Consider the following 19,519-nt stretch of genomic DNA (forward strand, 5'->3'; position numbering starts at 1 on the left):
CTATTTCTGCCTCACAGTTCTGAGACTTAATGGATGTAAATGATTTTACCCTGCAAAAACCACACCACGGAGGTACCAGGAAAAGTAATTCCTACCTATGGGCCCCAAGACTGCAAGACAGGCAGTCAAATAAAAGGGTAAATAATGCTTTTTGAAAAGAAATCTCAAAAAATCAACCCTTGCCTCTAAAACCCTGACTGTGGCATCATTTTACAAAGAAGGGATTCCTGCATGGGATACCTAAAGAGAGACATTCCAGCAAGGATAGCTCAGTGGATAATGAGATGGTGGCAAAGGGTCAGGGTGAGCTGTCAGTGCCTTTCCTCACGGAGTCCTGTGATGGTGCCACAGCTGTGACCAGGGGGATGGACAGACTTCCTTCATCACAATCTAACCTTTCTGGGCTCATCCATCTGCTGGGACAAGCTCTCCCCTCCCTGCCTTTGCACTCATTCAGAATGCTGGCCAGGATGGTACTCACCAAGCTCTGGAGCTGCCCCATGCCATGGATCACCAGTGGGATGCAGGGATTCCAGCTGTCTGCAGGAATGCTTGTGCTCCATCAGCTCTCAAAGCCAAGGGGGTGACCTGAGGTGGATCAAATGAGTGTCATTATCTTCCTAAAGCCAAATGCCAGAACTTAATCAGCCACCAACCTGAGGAGAACCAGGAGGATTTAAAGGCACCTTGGGATAACATTCACAAGGCAGCAGTGATTCACTCCCAGCTCTCCTGGAACCTCACAGAGCTCCTCTTTGTGTTTGATTATAGAACAAGACAAATCCAGCACCTCTGGCACACAGCCTCCCATTATGGGGGGAGAAGAAGGGCATCCCAAGCAGCCCTCACTAGTATTTTAGGCCAAATACTGTCTCCTTGTTTTCATGCCTGCCCATATCCACCTCCCACCCGCCCTCCCTTTAGCTTTTTGAGGCTGAGGACCTACAGCAACTGGATTTTAGCCTTTCCTCTTGGGTGCTACCCCAGCAGAAACCTTCATGCCCAGAGGAGCTCAGTGTTCACCTGCTCCATGGGAGTGGGACAGAGTGGGAATTTCAAAAAAGCTGCTCCTACTCACTCTGAAGAGGAAGGACCAGGGGATCTGTGTCTCCCTGGAAGGATTTATGTTTTCACAGCAGACTTACCAAAACATCAGCAGCCAGAGCCTGAGAAGCAAGATGTCTATTTGTGGGTAATAAGGCCAGACAGATGCCTCCTGCACGCAAACAGCCAGTGCCCCTGAGACAAGAGGCTCTAAATAAATAATCAACAAATCCTAGAGCTGAACACACAGTTGCTATTTGCATCATAAATAAGTGAGGAGGCTTTTATTTACTCATTCTGGGGGCAGAGCACAAAGCAGGGGGAATCCTCAGAGCTCATGTGCCAGAGATTGTCATTAGCTCAGCACAACCACTCTGTCCCCTCCAGCTCTTTGCTCCCGTGCTGCTCCACAGGAGACAAGAGGGAGAAGGAACACGAAGTGTCCATCACTGGGGAGTGCTCAGCTCCCTGCTCACCTCCTCCAGCACAGCACAGCTGGGATGGGCAGGACACAGAGGCAGTGCCCAGGGCCACAGCTGAGCCATAGCTGTCCTGCTGTCCAGGGAGGTGGAGGTTGGAAGCTCCATCACAATGGGAAGGTCTCCAGACCCACCAAAAGAACCATGTTAGTCAATGACAGAGAGATCTCACCTGGTGGTAAAACAGCCTCCTCTCATGCTCCATGGGAGCAGTTGTATGATGAATGTGCAGGCCCTTCTCACTACTGGAGGACATCATTTTCCATCAGGAAGCCGTTGCACAGCTTGAGGAGAAGGCCCTGCTCTGTCTGGGCAGCACTTTGAGAAGGAGCAGCCCAAAGAAAAATCAGGTTTTTTGATCAAGAAAAGTAGTCCTACAGTGGGGGAAAAAAAGCCAGTCCGTGGACCAAAGCTCCATTAGAAAATCTCAGAGAAATCAAAAAACTCTACCAAAAAATACCAAACTGGAAAATTTCAGTTTCACAAGATGATTTCTACAGAAAGACCTGCTCAATACCTCCCTCCTCTCCACAAATTTCAACAGGGAATGTGATGAACCATCAGCTGTTCTTTCTCTAAAGCAAATCCTCTATGAAACATCACTCCTCAGAATCAAATCTGCTCATGGACGAGCGACTACAGTGACACTGCACCAGCCTTGAGAAGAGGGGCAGGGGCTCAGGGGCTGATAACCAGCACTCAGGGTGTCATTCATCACAAGCCAGGTCAAACCAGAAAGAAGAAAATTTCCTGTTTCTCTCCCCTAATACCCACACAAGATAGAAAACATTTAGTGCCATTTCCGAGGAGGAAAGGCACCTTTTCAGCCACAAAATACACCCCTGGAGATCCAGCAAGCTGGAGTCTGGCTTGGTTTTATTTAGTTAAATAACAATTGCTATTGATCCGTTTGCTACAAGCAAACCAGCCAGTGGTGAAACCTTTTCTACTCTTTATGCCCTGAAAATTGTGATTTTTTCCTCTTGGGTTTGGGGATGACAAATGGCTGGAGCTCAGGGAAGCTCAGAGCAGGCACAGACACCCTGACCCACCCAGATCAAGGGCACCCAGAGCCTGCAGCTCTCCTTTGGTTTATTCATGGAACCCACTGGGGCCCAGGGAGGTCCCACCACGAACACCACAGTGGCTCCAGGCCTTGCTGGTGGCACAAGGAGGCCAACACGTGGGCAAGGGAGGCTGCTGTGTAGAGCCAGGAACTGAATTCAAGCCTTGCATCCAAAATCCAAGGTCACCTTTCCCCCTAAGTCTCTGTCCTGCAGCTCCACATGAAGCTCTAGTGGCAGGAGGTGGCCAGTCCTGAGCCACCTGAGCATTGGGTGGAACCCCAAACCAGTCCCTTGAGGAACAATTTCTCTCCCAATTAGTCTGTTATCTAATCCCAACACTAAGGCAGCTCTCTATTCACACAACTGTTGTATCAGCCCTCTGATGGCCAAAATGTATTTCTGTGCTTGAATGGCTCATTGCAGGATTTGTGTGTCCAAACCAGCTGAGAGAAGACCAGGGCTTTGTGCACTAATCCCACTGAGGAGTCTCCTCACAGGGTCCACAGGGTCCCAGAGAGTAAGGTCCATTGCCAGCCTCAAATTTGGTGCTAGAATTTATACCCTTTTCCTACAGGAATGTGAGCTGCTCCAACACTCATCGGGCTGGCACCAAACACTGTTCAAAATTAGGGCTGGTAGAAAAAAAATGTGTCATAGAATTTATTTTGCAAAAGAAAAGTAATTTTTAGTTTGGTTTTGTTGGTTGTTTTTTTTTTTTAAAGACAGTTATTTCCTCTTCCCGCACCACCACCACTCAATCCTCCCCCACCCCACTGAAATCATGTCTCATCTTGCAGAGGAAATTTTGATTTTTCATCGGAAAAAAAGAGTCAAACAGCCTGAAGTGAATTATTTTGGCACGAAGCCATTATGTTTCAGCTCCAACATATTGCCACAACACCTCCAGCAATAAGTACCCCAATCAGGGAAAAGCAGCAGTACAGCTGCCATGAGGACGGGAGGCAGCACAGCCAAAGAAAACTGGTTTGGTTTTCCAGTAAAACATCATTTTTTAGCCCAGAAAAAAGGTTAGTTTACCTTCTGGTACATGCCCATTAATGTATGGACCCTTGCTACAGAAGGAGGATGGGTTTCATATGGGATCTGGTGGGTTATTTAATTATAGAATTACACATTGGTTTGGGGTTGGAAGGGATCTTAAAGCTCATCCAGTTCCACCCCCTGCCATGGGCAGGGACATCTTCCACCAGCCCAGGTTGCTCCAAGCCCTGTCCAACCTGGCCTTGGACACTTCCAGGGATGGGGCAGCCCCAGCTTCTCTGGGCAACCTGTGCCAGGGCCTCCCCACCCTCAAAGTCAGCTCAAATTCATTCCCTCTTGTGCTGTCCCTCCATGCTCTTACCCAAAGTCCCTCTCCAGCTCTCCCAGAGCCCCTTTAAGCACTGGAAGGGGTTCTAAGGTCTTCCTGGAACCTCCTCCTCTCCAGGCTGGCACAAGGGTTGCTCAGGCAGGAGGAACATTGGCTTGGACTCCTCCAGGGTGCAAGACTTCGCAGCTTTATCATTTGCTATTTTTAGCACAGCAGGGTTTGGGCAGCTCCTTAGGTCATAACAAAATCAAGAAAAAGCAGAGTTTCACCCAGTGGCACTACCTGTGTCATGGATGGCACAAGGGTGATGCATTTCAGCTGAAAAGATTGAAGTTCTGCAGTCCTGTAAACAACTGTAGAGAAGCTCTGATAATGGGAAGTGTCAGGAAACCCACTAACAGCAGAGATTAGCGCCTGTAGCACATCGAGCTGCCTTCAGCCAGCTTTTTATGTGTCATGTCAGCAGCTACAGACAAGCTGTGAATAGTTTCCTATCTCCCCTAGCCTCCTGTCTCTGGGAACTTGACTGACTTCCCTAGAGCTGTTTTGGATTTACACTGGCTCTGCTGAAACCAGAACTGAACCACCAGAGCAGAGTGAGGCGAGCCAGGCTCCAAAACCAGAGGGGCTGAGTCCTTTACACAACAGGAGCATGGAGGAAATGCACTTTGGATCTCTCTCTTTCCTTGGCAGAAATCCTCATCCCTCTTCCAGCTGGAGCAGAGCTGTGGTGATTTACAGCAACAGGGCATTGGGTGCTCTGCCCACAGCTCTGTGGGGTGATGGAGAGGGTGCTGAGGGCACAGACCTGTCCCGTTGCTGATCCCAGTAAGAATGAACTGCCCAGTTTAAGTAACATCAGTGGGCAGGTTTTTCCAGTCTGGCTGGAAGGTGAACACACCACAGGTCAGACAAGGAGCATCCTCTGCAAACAGACACCCCCATAAGCCCCCCAATCCCCACCAACCTCCTTAACACCAGTCTGTGACAGCAGGGATGGTCATCACATCACCAGCTGCCTCTTCCACTCACCTCCCCATCACCACACCACATCCCTGCCCTTGGCTCCAGAGCCCAGCTTTCCCCATCAGAGGCATCATTCCCAAAGGCTCCTCAGAGCACTCCTTAAATCTCTGCTAATGGATGGGATTTTGTCAGAAATGTCCCCTTAAAGTCCTCCCCGGTCTCCAAATAATCATCTTTGGTGTTTAGAGCTGCTCTTTTGCACACAATATCTCTAGAAATACACAAAGACATGAAAGAAATCAGCTTCCCAAATTTTGTAAACAAAAGAAAATAAATGATGTGATTAATTGTTCTTAAAAAGGCTGTTTATAGTTTGGACTCTATAAAATAAAATGCCTGATTTAATACACTATCCAAGAATGTGCTGTTTTTCATTTCAGCACAATCAAGACCTAAATCTGTGTCTCCCTCTCCCTCCTCTGAGCTGGAAATGGTTTTATATTCCATCTTGCTTTAAATTATACACATCAAGTTTATAGTGGGACACGGTCTATTTTGTTGCCAAAACCTGCCTCTGTAAGATCATCCATTAAACTGTATTTATTTTTTATGACAAACAAGAAAAATGACAAAACAGCTACTGAGCATCTGCTAACAAGGACCAAATGCCTCCCCAGGCACAGTTCCTATTGTGCAGGAGCTGTGTTACCTCCCCCCACACACCAGCAACACCCAAAGGAAGACACAGGGCTTTATAAACCCCAATATCAGCCCCTGGGGCATCACAGCTCTTGCTGTCTGCACTGGGGGTTGGGAGTTGTGTCCTGCTGGGTTCAAGCAAGGAAACTCAGCCCTTAGTTGAAATAAGGTGATGGGAGAGCTCCTGACTGGTGTTCAGCCTCTTCTCTGGGATCAGGGTGTGGGAGAGCAGGACTGGGAGGAGATTAGTTAAACCTGAGGCTTTGGAGCTGTTTAGTGGGGAGGTGTAAGAGGCTCCCCAACCAATTTAATCCTCCTCTCAGCACCTCCAGCCCCTGGGGATGAGACTTTCCTGAGTTTGAGGGAGCCATAGGGACCCTCAGCTGGAGCAAGCCATGGCTTGAGTCCTGATTCTGTCCCCTGAGAAAGGCTGGCCTAAAAAATGACCTTGAGGAGCATGTTGAGCTTGCAGATGAGCACTGGGTGTGGGGAAATGACCTTCACACCCTCAGGCCCCACCAGCCCCTCCAAACTCTTTGAGCAGCACAGACTTCAGGAAAGACCTTTTGCTGCCCAAAAAACTCACCCAGGCTGGGTGAAACCAAACCATGGCCCATCTGTCTCTCAGGATGTAGATCTTCAGCCAGCAGGACCTGTTGGTCTGTGGATAGTAAAGACAAGAGAACAGTGTCCAACCCACCTCCACGCCCTGAAGAGCCTCCAACATGCCCCAACCCCTCAGGGCTCGGCATTTTTCCCCCACCAGCAGCACCACCCTCGTGCAGCCCAGGGATGTAACGCTGGTGGGAGCCCATCTGAGCAAGGAGAGGGGTACACAGGGCTCTGGGCAACATTACAAAATTTCAGGGTTTGGTGCTTTGTCAGAAGTCCAAAGCTTTTTCTAGAGGGTACCAGAGCAGTGGAGGCTGGAAAGACCATCTCAGAGAGTCACTCTTTCCTCCTACACACCACATCACCCTTTCTCTTAACCCCTCATGCTCCAAAATGGTTTTATTTCTCTCTGAAGTGTGATCCCCTCCATTGTGACCAGCTTTCCCCTCAGCTGCTGGTTACCAGAAGAGATGTAAAGTGGTCCCTCTCCTGCTGCTCCTCCACTGTGCCAGCTCCCCTCTGCCCTCCCCGAGCCCCAACACCCACCTCCCCAGCCCTGCAGCAGCTTCCTGAGCAGGGTAGGGCTGAGGCCAGACCCAGTAGGATATTCCTTCCTCCCTTCCTTCCCCACCCTCAGCTTTTGCATGGCAAAGGAGGGAGATGTGAATGCAAAGGCAGCCTCCATCATCGTGCTCCTCCACGGGCCACCAGGGACGAGGATGTGGCTCTGACCCAGCCACCCTTGACCCCAGATCTGAACCATCCAGGCATCAGGGTAGATTCATGCACATCCGTTCCTAAATTTTATGTTCATCCCTGGGGAATGCCAGCAGCAGGAACACCCTCCAGTGACCAGTATAACCGTGCCCTGGCAGTGTGGGATGTTACACACATGCCAAGCTTCTCAGCTCTGAAGGAAAAAAGCCAGCACTGTACAGAAAGTGGAAGACCTCTTGGAGAAATCCCTTCAGCCTGGTGTTTCATCTACTCTGCCAGACACCAGAACAGCCCTGGGGTTTTCCTTACGAGCGTTGACTTTGGAGGTTTCCCTTCACTAAATCATTACTTATTATGGCACCGAGGGACCGTCCCACCTGGCCCTGCGCCACCACCACGGCGGTGGCCACATTCTGCAATGTTTTGGGTTTCCCCATTAGAGGAGAGCAAGCCTGCCCGTGTTTCCTTGGCAGGAAAGCAGGCTATGACATGAGATCTGTGGCTAAAAGTCACCATAAACCCAATGCTATTTCAGTTTAACCCCCAGCTCCATTGCACTGTGGTGGGAAGGCAGAAAGGCCTTCCCCTGCCATCCTATTTGTTTATTTTTCCATGCCTGTTGCTAACGAGCACAACAGCAAGTTTTTAACACTGGGCACGTCAACCCATCCCATTACAATAAATTCCTTCTGTATTGCATGAATAGCTAGACACATGAATAATTTAGCCATGGTTTAATCAACATTAAACTAAAGGTTTAATCAAGACCAACTATGACATCTTTCCCTAAAAGAATTACAGACCGAGGCTCTGGCTCTGGTTTTGCAGCAGAGGAATAACACACACATGCTCAGTGATGTTTTAAACAAATTAATCATGTATTTCTACAGGCACCAGTGAGGTGAGGGCTGGAGTGTATTAGCCACCCCTTCTACTGCTCCAGCCAAAAGTCTTTCTACATCCTTTCTGCTGGAACTGCAGGGCTGGATGAGATGGAAACGAGGGTGTGGAAGCAAAGCTCATGCCAGCCTGCCAGCCCCATCCTGTGCCAGGTTGGCACATGTGTGTGTCCCTGTGTCCCTGTTCATGAACATTTGTGCTGAATTGGGTCCACCCCACGGACCTGGAGCATCACCCAGCTGCAGCAGGAAGAGCAAGGGAAGAGGAGCTTGGTGCTTCTGTGCTAAGACAGGAATATCATGGAAAATGCAAGGAAAAGGGAGAGAGTAACTCAGCAAGTACATGCAAAGAGCAAAAACACTTGGACAGAGAGCACCTGCATGAGTGAACACACTCAGGAGGCAGGAAAATCACAGGGCTGGTGCAATCCCCCAGGCACTGGGAGAGACCTGGTGAGACAAACAATGCAGAAATCCATGGACACAGAAAGGATCATCCATGTACATCTACTGGTCTCCAGAAAGGACCAGAGAGCCTGTTCCTCTTGTTCTGTGTGGGAACCCTCTGAGACTGGCAGGGCTCCTGCTGCTGCTCAGTGTGTGCCCACGGGAGCTGGACCCTGCAGCTTTAGGGTGGGGGGGACAGGAGATGTTCATCTGAAGAGCTGCTGGGCCATGGGAAGGATGGTTTGAGTGATCAGTCTCCTCTCCCAGACACATTTTTGGGGCCCCTTCACTAACAGGGGTCAGTGTTTCTCACCAGGAAATGTTTCTTACCTTAGTCAGGACACCTGGGACAACACCCACGAAGCTGCAATATTTTTCTGTGTTTCCATTTTCAGAGAAGAACTAAAACTCGCCACAGAAAATACTGATGAAAGTAACATCTACCATTGCACCTCCAACATCTGAGGTGTAAAATGTGAAGCACACACTCCAATTTCCAGTGCCATCCATAACAGGGGAAGCATCTGACATCCAGTCCCCCTCAAGCAGCATCAGCCTCTTCAGCATTCACGTTTCACAAGAGCTGATGAGAATTTTGAAGGAGAAAAATTCACTAGTTACAAGCTGAAACTCAAGGGCAGCCAGACAAATCCTCCCTCCCTGGACCTTTCAAGACACTTTCTGAAGCCCTTGTGCAGCCCAGATCTCACTCTGCCCATGTCCTCTGATTTATTAACTGTTTTAAAGGACTTTATGGCTCTTTCTGCAGTGGGAGATCACAGTGAACATTCAGCCCTCGCTGCTGGCTCGGAGCTGCGCGTTTGTTCCTCTCCAAAATTCACAGCCACACTGATTTTATTCCAAGCAACTAGGGCATCCTACGGTCCAAATGGTTCATTATCTCTGGCTTTCTTTAAAAGGTCAAGAAATGCTCTGTGCTTGGCAGAGGGACTAGGGCAGGAGTCGCCGAGTCTCAGGATTTGTAACATAACAAGGTTATTAAATTGCAAACTCTCTCCTGAGCAGAGGCAACACCAAAAGTTTGCCTGAAGTTTTTAAAGGAAGGGAAAAAAAAGGATATTCTGAGAAAATTATTTTTTCACATTTTTTTACCAAAAAAAAAAAAAAAAAAAAAAGAAGTTGGCTCTCAAAGCAAATAACTCTGCTCTCCAAATAACTCCATTTCTCATTCTTTCAGTATTTATTTTCTGACCTGATGCCTCCAGGCCCTTCCTCCCTCTTCTTACACTTTTTTTTCCCCAACTGCAGCTACTGGAGGAAAGAAGGAAAAGACAATAAAAGAGCAGGAACTCCCTCCCTCAAAAGTTACCAATTCAGCAGCTTTTCAGCTCCCACTGCCTTTATGTCACATTGAGAAATTCAAAGCTCATAAGGAAGTACAACCATCAGGCACGAGTGCAGGGAGCAGATCCCAATGCTGCAAGTGAGCATTTTTGGGTCCGTGGGTATTCTGGACTGGGTTGGCACCCACTCCCTGCAGTAACATCCCACCTGGGCTATAGGAACAGGATCACAAAAGAAGGAATGATACTACAGTATTAAAAATCCTTACTCCCTCTTCACCTCTTCACTACCGAGTGTTGCTGACTGTTTAAGCTGGAAGGGACCAAATGAAGACAAATGCACCGAGCACTCAAGGGTGATGAGTTCCCAAAACAGAAAACCTCTGGGAGTTTGTGGTGCTCTCTCAAAGCACGGATCCTATTGCTGTGAAATCCAACAACCAAACTCCTTGGCTGCACACAGGAATGGTTGTGCCTGTTTGGCTCTGACTTCCATGTGAACTGGGATGCTCAGGAGCTGTTCCCGTACCTCCCCGAGTCCTCGTTACCCTGTGTACCCCCACAGCTCTCCATGGAGCACTGGACAGTAATCATGAATGCCAGCCCCAAATTCCCAGCCTGGCAACACTCAGCAGAATTCAGACTTTAAGGTCTGCAGAGCTTTATGGAGCCCAAGCTGAGTTTTATTAACTCCAGTAGCTGCCTGGACAAAAGCATCCTTTGTAAAGCCCATTAAGTTCCTGCTTTCAGCAAACACTTTTCCCTTCCACACTGTAATTATCTGCCAACAAAGCAGAAATCACCAGACTGACAGGATCCACTCCCAGGGCTTATAACACCCATTCCTCTGTCACAGGTACATGTGTCAAGGCGGTACAACTCCTATTTTTGGAGTCATAAGAGCAGGAGCAGAGGGAAGATGAGTGCAGGGGGAGGTTGCAGGCTGGAGGAAGAGGAGCAGGGGAAGAGATGATCTCTGTTCTTGCCCAGAGCCTCTGCTTTGCCTGCTGCTGAAGCAGCTCAAAGTGGCTGCAGGTCCAGAGGTGCTGCTGCAGGCAGGGAAGGAAGAGGTGGGTTTGCCAGCCTGGGTTGTGCAGCGTTAGCCCTGTGCCTGCCTGCAAAGGGCACTCGTGCCCAGCTGCAGTGTCAGCTGGGCAATTCAGCCTCAGGCTTCCAGTCCCCAAAAGGAGGAGAGTTGGTGAGGAGAACAGCAGCCATGGCTGGTGCATCTGCAAAGCAGGAACACACATCTTGCCAAGCTCTGGGGCACATAAGGTTTTGAGGAACAGAGGCTCCTTGAACCAAGAAATGTCACTCCAGAGGATCCCTGAGCCCCACGGCCGAGCTCTCCACATCCACATGAGGCAACTTCACACCGGCAGAGGACAAGTCCCTCCAAACCCATCGAGGCAGGACCTGTCAGAGGCCTCAGCTGTGACTCTGCCCTATTTAGTGTCACCCCCCAAAAGGCCCCTGAACACCCAGCACTGCTCAGCCCAACCAACCAAACCATTGCCCCCCTCAGGCGCCGCCGCGGGAAGAAAAGGCCTTTCAGAGCAGCGAACGGCGTCGCTTCTCCTCCACGCACCATCTGTTTGCCAGGATGAAGAGCTCCGGGCTGGCACAGGCTTAGTCACTCGGACAAGAATAGGCCCCACTGTACTTACACTTCCCAGCTCCCAAAATAAAACCCACGGCAAGTCACTGACTCTGCTCAGCCCATGGCGAGCGCGGAGCTGGTGCAAGGGAACACACGGCTCAGCTGTTCCCTCCTCTGAGCACAGACCCAGCAGATGAACACAGCCCTGCAACGCCCTGAGTCAACGGTGCCTTCCAGCAGCCTCACCTAGTCTGGGTATTTCTTCAGAGGGAGAAGGGGAATTGCTGCTTCAGAGCATCCTTACACACACACCTGAGCACTCTGCCACATACAGACCCGTATCATCCCGCTCTGAGGGAAAAAAACACAGGACAGATCCCAGTGGATCCCAACACTCAGGGTGTGTGGGCACCCAGAGGTGCCAGCAGATCCCTCCAGGCTTTACCTGTCCATAGGGACTGAAGTCTGGCCATTTGCCCAAATTACAGCACCGAACTTCCTTTCCTCTCAACTAGCTCAGGAGATGAGGCAGGGGAGGTTTAGGTTGTATATCAGGAAAAAGTCTTTCACCCAAATGGTGTTTGAGCACTGGAACAGGCTCCCCAGGGCAGTGGTCACAGCACCAAGCCTGTCTCAGTTCAAGAAGCATTTGGACAAGACTCTCAGGCACATGGTGAGATTGTTGGGGTGCCCTGTGCAGGGCCAGGAGTTGGACTCGATGATCTTGATAGGTCTCTTTCAACTCAGCATATTCTATGATTCTATGACTTGACTTCCTGTCATAACCCATTTGTCTGTGTGACTCCATTTGCCCTTTTGGATTTGACCCTCAGAATCCCTGACTTCCCCACAGTGCCCAGCACACACCAGTCCTGGCTGCTCCTGTGCCAGAGACCAGCTGGCTTGGATGGGGATGCAGCTATTCACCCCCATCTTGAAATAAATCTTGAAATAAATGAGTGCCCTTCCCACTGCACTCATTCATCTCCAACATGAGTGTCTATGTTGCCCATCAGCTCAGAGAAGACATTCCCCTGGGAGCAAGGGCTGGGGGAGGCCAGGGGAGGCAGCCCAGGTGACCTTGCTGGGGGTGTCCTGGCTCCTCTAACTTGTGGTCAAACCTAAACAGTGTTTAAAAATCATCTTCTTGCTCCCTGTTCCCTTTCTTTTTGTCACCTGCAAATTTAGATTAACAAGGAGGTTTGACAAAGTGCTACTGTATATGTTAATAAACCCATTAGTGTCGGCCCGCCTGACATATAACCTGCAGAGCCTCCAATGTTTACTAATATGATTGTCAAAGCAGAGGAACATTACTTTTTAATGACATTTCATATCACTTCAGTTGAAGTAATATCCTGGGACATGATAATCAGAAAGCCATTTAGCCACAAAACTATGTGCCGAGTCGAGGCTGGCGCATGAAAGATGCTCATTTTGTCAGAATTAAAACATTTGTGTTTGCTTCATAAGTTGTAAGTGCACTTGTGGAGGAGAAACATGTTGTGAAATATTTATTGGAAGCAGCTCGGTTCAGGTAAATGGGGCTTCAAAATGAAATGTTGGGAAGGGTTATTATTCCAGTCGCTGTCTCTCCTGCATGTGATACATCAATTGACAATTCAAACGTATGAAATGCTTAATAAAGCAACGAGATTTTAGAACTTCTCTTTCAAGAACATTTCTGAAGTGGTACAAGTGGCCACGACCAGCCCAGCTGAATTTATTGCTGCTTTCAGAGTAAGGGAATGGCTGCCAGACACACTGAGATGGAGTTTGATTTTATGGTGCTCCTCACATGCTCCAGGTGATTCCAAAATGCTGTATAAAGCAATGAGTGTAGTACAAAGACAGCAGTGGCACAGTGACTGCAGGCAGCCCTGCTGCTCTTAATAATTGTTCTGGCCCCTGCTTGCCTGTCCAGGGCCATCTCACAGCTTTGCACTGAGCTCAAAAGGCAGCAGATTGAGGAGCAGAGGATGCTCAGCCAGGGTGGAGAGAACTGAGGAACCCTCTGACACATCCTCCACTGCCTCAGAGATGCACTGGAGTCATTGAATAAAGGAAAGAAATTATCCTGGGTGAGATAAAGATGCAGAAATTAGTAGTAATATATTAATAATTTCTCTTTTTTTTTTAAATAAGGAACCAAGGGGATTCCTCTGTCAGTCTGGTCAGAACAACCCTTCTGATAGAAACCAGCAATTGATTTAGCTCAAGTCTCTCACTGGATGGTGGATAGAGCTGATTAAAGCTGTTCATATACTATTAATAGGAGCAGGATGCCTTTCTGTCATTATTATTAATTATGCTGCTGTGATTACTATCTGTTCATCCATCCACCCATCCTCCCTTCTAGAATCCCAGCACTGGCCAAGTATGTCAGAACACAAATTATTCTTCTCTTTTTCCCCAGTTTTCCAGGGAAGAGAGTAAAAAAAAAAAAAAAAAAAAAAAGGAGGAAAAAAAAAGAAAAACCCCCTCAATTTACAGGATTTTTTATTAGTATGTGTGAGAGTGTGAGAGAGCCTGTGTGTGAGAGAGTGTGTGTGTGGGTGGTGGGAGATGGGTGGGTGTGACACATGTGGGAGCATTTGCCTGTGAAAAATGCACAAAGGGAAGGTTAAGCCAAAAAAAAAAAAAGATATTTGTGTTTCAAGTCGAACCCACTGGACTCCTACAGCATCCCCCTGCCCCAGGAGCAGTCCCACAGATGGGTCTGACCCCCTGGAAGCCCCTCTCCCACGGTCACAAGCACTTCCCCACCTGGGAGCCAGGTTCTCCTGAGCTCTCGGCCACTGGCCCCAAGACAGTCAGAAATTTTCCTTCACCAAATAATTAGACTGTGATAAGAAGAAACAAATGGGCCCTCGGAGCAGTGAGGGCTGCAATAACCGATGAATTATTAGGCCAAGATGGAAATCTCTTTTGATAAATGACTGGCCCCAAGCAAGGAAGGACTCAGCAAAACACAACGACGTCCTTGTTGTGACACAAGGAAGGGGAAGGAACAACATTATAAGGGGCAACAAAGCTTCTCTGCTGCCACCTTGACCAATTGATTAATCAAGTGCATCCCACAACATCAATATGTTTCCCTCTCTCTTTGCATCAGTTACTGCATCTAAATGTGGTGGGCAGGACGCTGTGCTCAGTTCAGGACCTGGTTTGAAACCATGGTGAAGGTCCCTGGCACATCCCACCATCAGGAGGGAGGGCAGAGCAAAGCTGCTGGCACTTCCCAGGGAGTGCTGTCAAAATCCAGCGGATCCACACAGCACTTCAAAGTTTACAGCACTGAGCCACAGCAGCCTGGGAACAAGAAAAGGAGAGATAATAATTTTTTTTCCCTTTCTCCCCTTCTGTGAGGAGCCTGGCTCAGCAGGGTGGGCAATGCCTCATCCTCCAAGTGGAAGAGCTGCCATTTATTAATATTGGCCTAATTCCTGGGGTTTTTAAAGCCTAATTCAGAAGGGGGGGAGAAAACATCCACTGACGTCACTGAAAATAAACCTGACAATGAGGCACTGGCAAGGCACTGAAATCAGCAGGTTTGACACTGAAGTTTCTCCTGGGCTTTGGGGGGGAGGGTGGGATCAGTATGTTTTACACCAAAAAGATACAAGAAGGACCCTGAGTCCTCTGTGGATTAGTACCCAGCCACAAGCAATGATACTGCTGGAGTTTCTAAGTCCCTGTAGCCTGGAATGCAGTTATCCCTGGGGACTGGTTAATTGGGGCCTCTGGTGCCACTATTTTTAGTGGGAGAATTAAGTAGAAACAGTTAGCAGAAATGTATATATAAATATATATATATATATTTGCATGTTATTTATACACTTATAAACTTTAAAAAAAAAAGAAATAGCTTGAGCTGGAATTGCTAAACTTATTTCTCTCTTTGTCCTCCCCCAGAAACCGCTACCAAAACACAGCTCTCCATCTAATGAGATTAGCAAGGTACCATGCTAGATCTTTATTAGTTAAAGCTGACCAGAGTGCAAAACTTGACCTGAATCGTAATGAGCTGACTGCCAGAGTGAGGAGTGCAGCCAGCAAGCAGATTTATTCCAAATGGGTCTCTGCTCTTTGCCTTAGGGAATATGCTTGCTTCTCTTTAACTCCCTGAAAACTTGGAGCCAAAGTTCAGCTCTCCTTATGCTCCCCAAGGCCAGTGGTCCCTCCACTTCCCACTCAGTCTGGCCTTACACAGGCTTAATTCCAGTGCTGTGCTGATTTGCACGAGCACAAGGGAAGAGAGAAATGAACTTATTTGCTCTGATGGCTCACAGCAGGATTTAGCACTGAGGACAGCTATACATGGCAAGTCCTGCCTTCTCTGCTTTACTTGACTGGCAGCTTGAAGAGACCAAGACATCAAATATTAATACTGCTGGGTGTTGATATCAGCACTACTTATTTTTACAGCCATCTTCTGCCCTCAGACAAGTTATTTTGGCTCCCAATGTTTTATTTTGTAAAATGGGGGCAGGGAGGAACAAGTGAGAGGGATAATTTCTATTATAAGTGTGGTGCTGGCCTACCCTCCCTCACATGTAGTGGCCCATCCGAAATCTTTCAGGAGATCTGAGCATTCCTTTGCCAGGTCACGCCCAGAACCTCCTTTTAAAGGTCTCAGGAGGACCAGCACATGCCCTGGGGGAAGGAACAGAGGCCAAAGCATGGCCATGTATGAGCGTTTCACTGCAAACGTTCCTTGCTTTGGAGCAGGAATGGGAAGCATACGCAGAACAGATCTGGTTTCCATCAGCCTGTTATTTATAGCACGGGTTTCACACCATGGATTAGACACATCCATGCCTGTTCTTTCGGGCTCCCTCAGTGTTCTGCAGCACTTCCTCCTCACCTGAGCAATGAATCCGTGTGTTTTACCCTGCCACCACCAGGCTGTTCATGTCTCATTTAGCTGCGCGTTCACTAAATATGCTCCACAGAGCTTGGCTGCTCCTGAAATGAGAGTCTGCAAGCAGAGTAGCTCCAAAACATGCTTCTGAACCTTGGGCTACAGTGGTGAAGACAGACTAGTTTATCAACAGTGCACAAGGGAGAGATCTCCTGGTGCCTTTGATTCATGGGCCTCAGAGGACTAACTACCTCTCTACAGCTGGATCGATTGAAAACACCTTTGGCACAGGGGAAAATACAGTCTGGTGAAACAGCCAGGTGCTCTGCTCAGCTGCTGCACTCCAACAGCAAAGACTTGACCTGAAGTCCCACCTTGGCCAACTCACTGGACACTGCATCAAAGACCTCCCATGCTGCAGCCTTTATCAGACAGCAGAACTCTCTAGTGGGCCTGAAACAAGCTCCTGCACAGCACAGCTGAGGAGGGAATCTGAAGCCCATCCACATGCTGATTACTCCTGGAGAGCAGAGAGAGGGTGGTAGGTCCCATCTGGTGCACCTGGAGTCATCCAATGCTGTTCTGAGGTTAAACAATGGCTGTTTGGTCTCTGCTGTTGATCAAATGACATTTGTTGTCCATAATAAAACTCCTGGCACACGATCAGTCACTTTATATAAACCAAAATTGCACTAAGAAAAGCCAGGATACTGCCAAACATCTCTAAAACATCATTCAAACAGGGGCCACCCCCAGCCAAGGCATTCTGAAGAGCCATGAGAAAACTAGAGGTGTTGTTCAGGTTCCCTCCAGGTAGATGGAGAACGTGGCTGATGGTTCTCCTTGAAAGTTCCCTGCCAGCTTCTCCATCCCAGCACAGAGACTGGGGCAATTTCTAAGATACCCAGGACCAAGCAACAGAAGATGACACAACACTCTGTGCCTGAGGCCACAATAATCAACATCGACAATCTAACTCTGTTTGATTTCACTGGCAAATCAGGACATGGGTCTACACCACCAGCATGCCATCCTCCCCTAAACCCACCCAGTAGCCCAGATCCCGAGGCCTACCAGGGGTTCCATAGCCAGAAGAGGTGTTTTATGCCACAATCACCTTCTGGGCAATGGCAGTTTAGTGAGTGTTGACTTGGTTACCAGAAAGCCACATAAGCACTTTGAGTGAGCAATGTGTCCCCAGGAGAGCAGGGGTTGGTCTGCTACTAAACCTATAGGTGGCTCAAGCTAAGGGAGATGGGTCTTACATCTTTTTTCTGGAATCTGAGGGCTTGATTCAGGTGCCTAAATGCAGAAACCTGCAATCTAGTGCCACTGCAGATGTGACAGATCTGCCAGGTCCACATAGAGGTCTCACATGGTACAATGGACTTATCAGGCAAATGATAAGCCTGAGTAAGAATCTAGGTGGCACCTGAGCAGGAATCCAGGAGGGAACTGAAATTACAGATTGAGGGCTGTGAGGTGGAGGGGAGCTACTCACAGTGAGATACTGAAGGTGCTTAATAATTTAGCTTATCAAAAAGAAGAGGAAGAAGTACCTTATTAACAATAAAGAGCACTTACTAAAGCGGAGATCTCTTATAACAGAAGTCTCTTTAATCTAACAGACAAAGCCATTTCAACACCCAATGGCTGGAAGCCAAAATTAGACAAATTCAAGCTGCAAGGAAGGTGCCAGTTTGTAATTGAAAGAGTAATGAGCCATTGGAATTACTCACCCCGGGCTGTGATGGATTCTCCACCATCTGAGTGGAAGCTGTTCTGAAAAGCGCCACATTGCAGACGCATATTTCTGTGTTTGGGAAATAATGGGAAAGGCTTTCCAGCTTGCATGAGTTGTTTGTGCTGTGAAACACAAACAAAAGAAGCATCAGGCTGCTCAGTTACAGATGGAGAAGGGAGGCAGAGTGAGTGTAAGCAGACAGCCTGTGAGGGTACCAGGAACAGGACTGGTGTCACTTCAGTGCCATCACTGCCCAGCTGCCCTTCCATGGCACCAAAGCAGCCTGGACTTTGCTGGCAGCACCCTCAGCGAGGGGACACCAGGCTCAGAGAGTAAAATCAGAGTCACAAGGCCAGGTGAGAGACTGGGAATGGACCATCTCAGCCAAGCAGTCCTGGGAACACCTCCAGCAACACCTCCAGGGCTGTGCCTTTCAGGAATCCTGAGAAGAGCAGGACATCCTGGGGAAACACGAGTGAGCTTCCTGCACTTCCAGTGAGAGCCCTCCCCAGCACCAGTCTGGGGGATTGGGCTCTCTCCATGCCTTTATCCAACTCACAGAGCCCTGGAGCACACACCCTGCACCACGGCTGGGTGCTCAGCACACGACTTGCTCTCTTTCCTTCTCTTCCCAAGGAGAATTCCCATCTTTTGTGCACGATGTAGGACAAAGTACACAAGAGAGGTATATTTTTATCCTATTTCCAGCAGGCAGGAAAAAGAGAAAACCACAGGGGAAGCAGCCACCTGCCAAGACACCTCCGTGCTGGACCCATTGTAGGGGAACGCCTGCTGCCAGTCACGGTGGAGGAGCAATAAACACCCAGCCTTGGATACCCCCTCACTGAGAAAGTCCACACTGCTGACTGCAAGGGCGTGTAATAAAAACTAGCAGGAAGGGCAGACAGAGGTAAAACCCAGACTGACTTTCTGCTGGCCCTGGGAAAGAGGTAAACCCCAGAACTAGGTGAATAAATGATTTCTTTGCTGCTGCGGTAAAGAATTCCAGGTTCTCCTGAACAAAAAGGCACAAAGATCAGTTCACCCCACTCGAAATAAAAACAAGTTTTAAAGATACTTAGGCATCAACTGAAATGTTTCACTGATTTTTGTCTAGTTTCATTTGGAGGCTGTGAAAAAGGCTTTTGAGAAATTAAATGTAGAAATTAAATTCTAAGACACCTGCTTTGAAATAACCAAGAGAAGTTTGCCAGCCAGGGAATGACAAAATGAAACCTTTTGAGTCAGAACCATTAGAGATGGCCTGTCTTGGCTGAAAAGAGGTAATAAATTTGTGGACAGTTTTTATAAAACCCCTGCAGAAGCACTGGTAAGATTTCCCATAGAACATGACCAGGAATACGCTGGCTTGGAACAGCCCAAACAGAGAAACTCTGTTCCTCCTGCTTTCCCCAGTCCTTGCCTACAAACACATCACTACAGTTAACACACAAAACACCATTCACTGTAGTCAGAATCCAGGAGCACAAATTTAGCTCTTACACCCAGGCTGGGATCAAAATGTAACCAAAATCTCCAAAAACGAGGATGAAATATGGAGCCTCTGAAAATTCAAACAGAAAGAAATGTTATTCTTTCTCAGGCAAATGGGCAAATATTATAAAAGTGTCTTTAGCTTTATTCATTTGAGTTTATTCATTCACCTTCAGTGAAGGTGCTCCAGATTTACACGTGGTTGGGTGGCTCAGGGCAAAATTCTGCCCTTGGTGGTGATAATTTGGGTTCA

General features: G+C 48.3%; 1 protein-coding gene and 1 long non-coding RNA gene across 6 annotated transcripts in view; both read right to left on the reverse strand.

Annotated features, from left to right (window-relative positions):
* TBCD (tubulin folding cofactor D) overlaps positions 1 to 19,519 on the reverse strand; it is a 579,906-nt gene that overhangs the window by 12,498 nt on the left and 547,889 nt on the right. For 4 of the 5 annotated variants that reach the window (XR_010435234.1, XR_010435233.1, XR_010435230.1 and 1 more), the window contains exon 34: positions 482 to 2,566. The gene's annotated coding sequence lies outside the window, so the exon portion shown is untranslated. The remainder of the gene's footprint in view (positions 1 to 481; positions 2,567 to 19,519) is intronic. The other variant, XR_010435232.1, reaches the window with a different exon arrangement.
* The window catches only part of LOC135424471 (uncharacterized), a 69,359-nt gene continuing 63,472 nt past the window's right edge, over positions 13,633 to 19,519 (reverse strand). The window contains exons 10-11 of the long non-coding RNA XR_010435238.1: positions 17,768 to 17,894; positions 13,633 to 14,476 (exon numbers count right to left, since the gene is read on the reverse strand). This is a non-coding gene — a long non-coding RNA (uncharacterized LOC135424471). The remainder of the gene's footprint in view (positions 14,477 to 17,767; positions 17,895 to 19,519) is intronic.

Source organism: Pseudopipra pipra, chromosome 19 (genome assembly GCF_036250125.1).
Source record: "Pseudopipra pipra isolate bDixPip1 chromosome 19, bDixPip1.hap1, whole genome shotgun sequence".
Taxonomy (NCBI): Eukaryota; Metazoa; Chordata; class Aves; order Passeriformes; family Pipridae; genus Pseudopipra; species Pseudopipra pipra.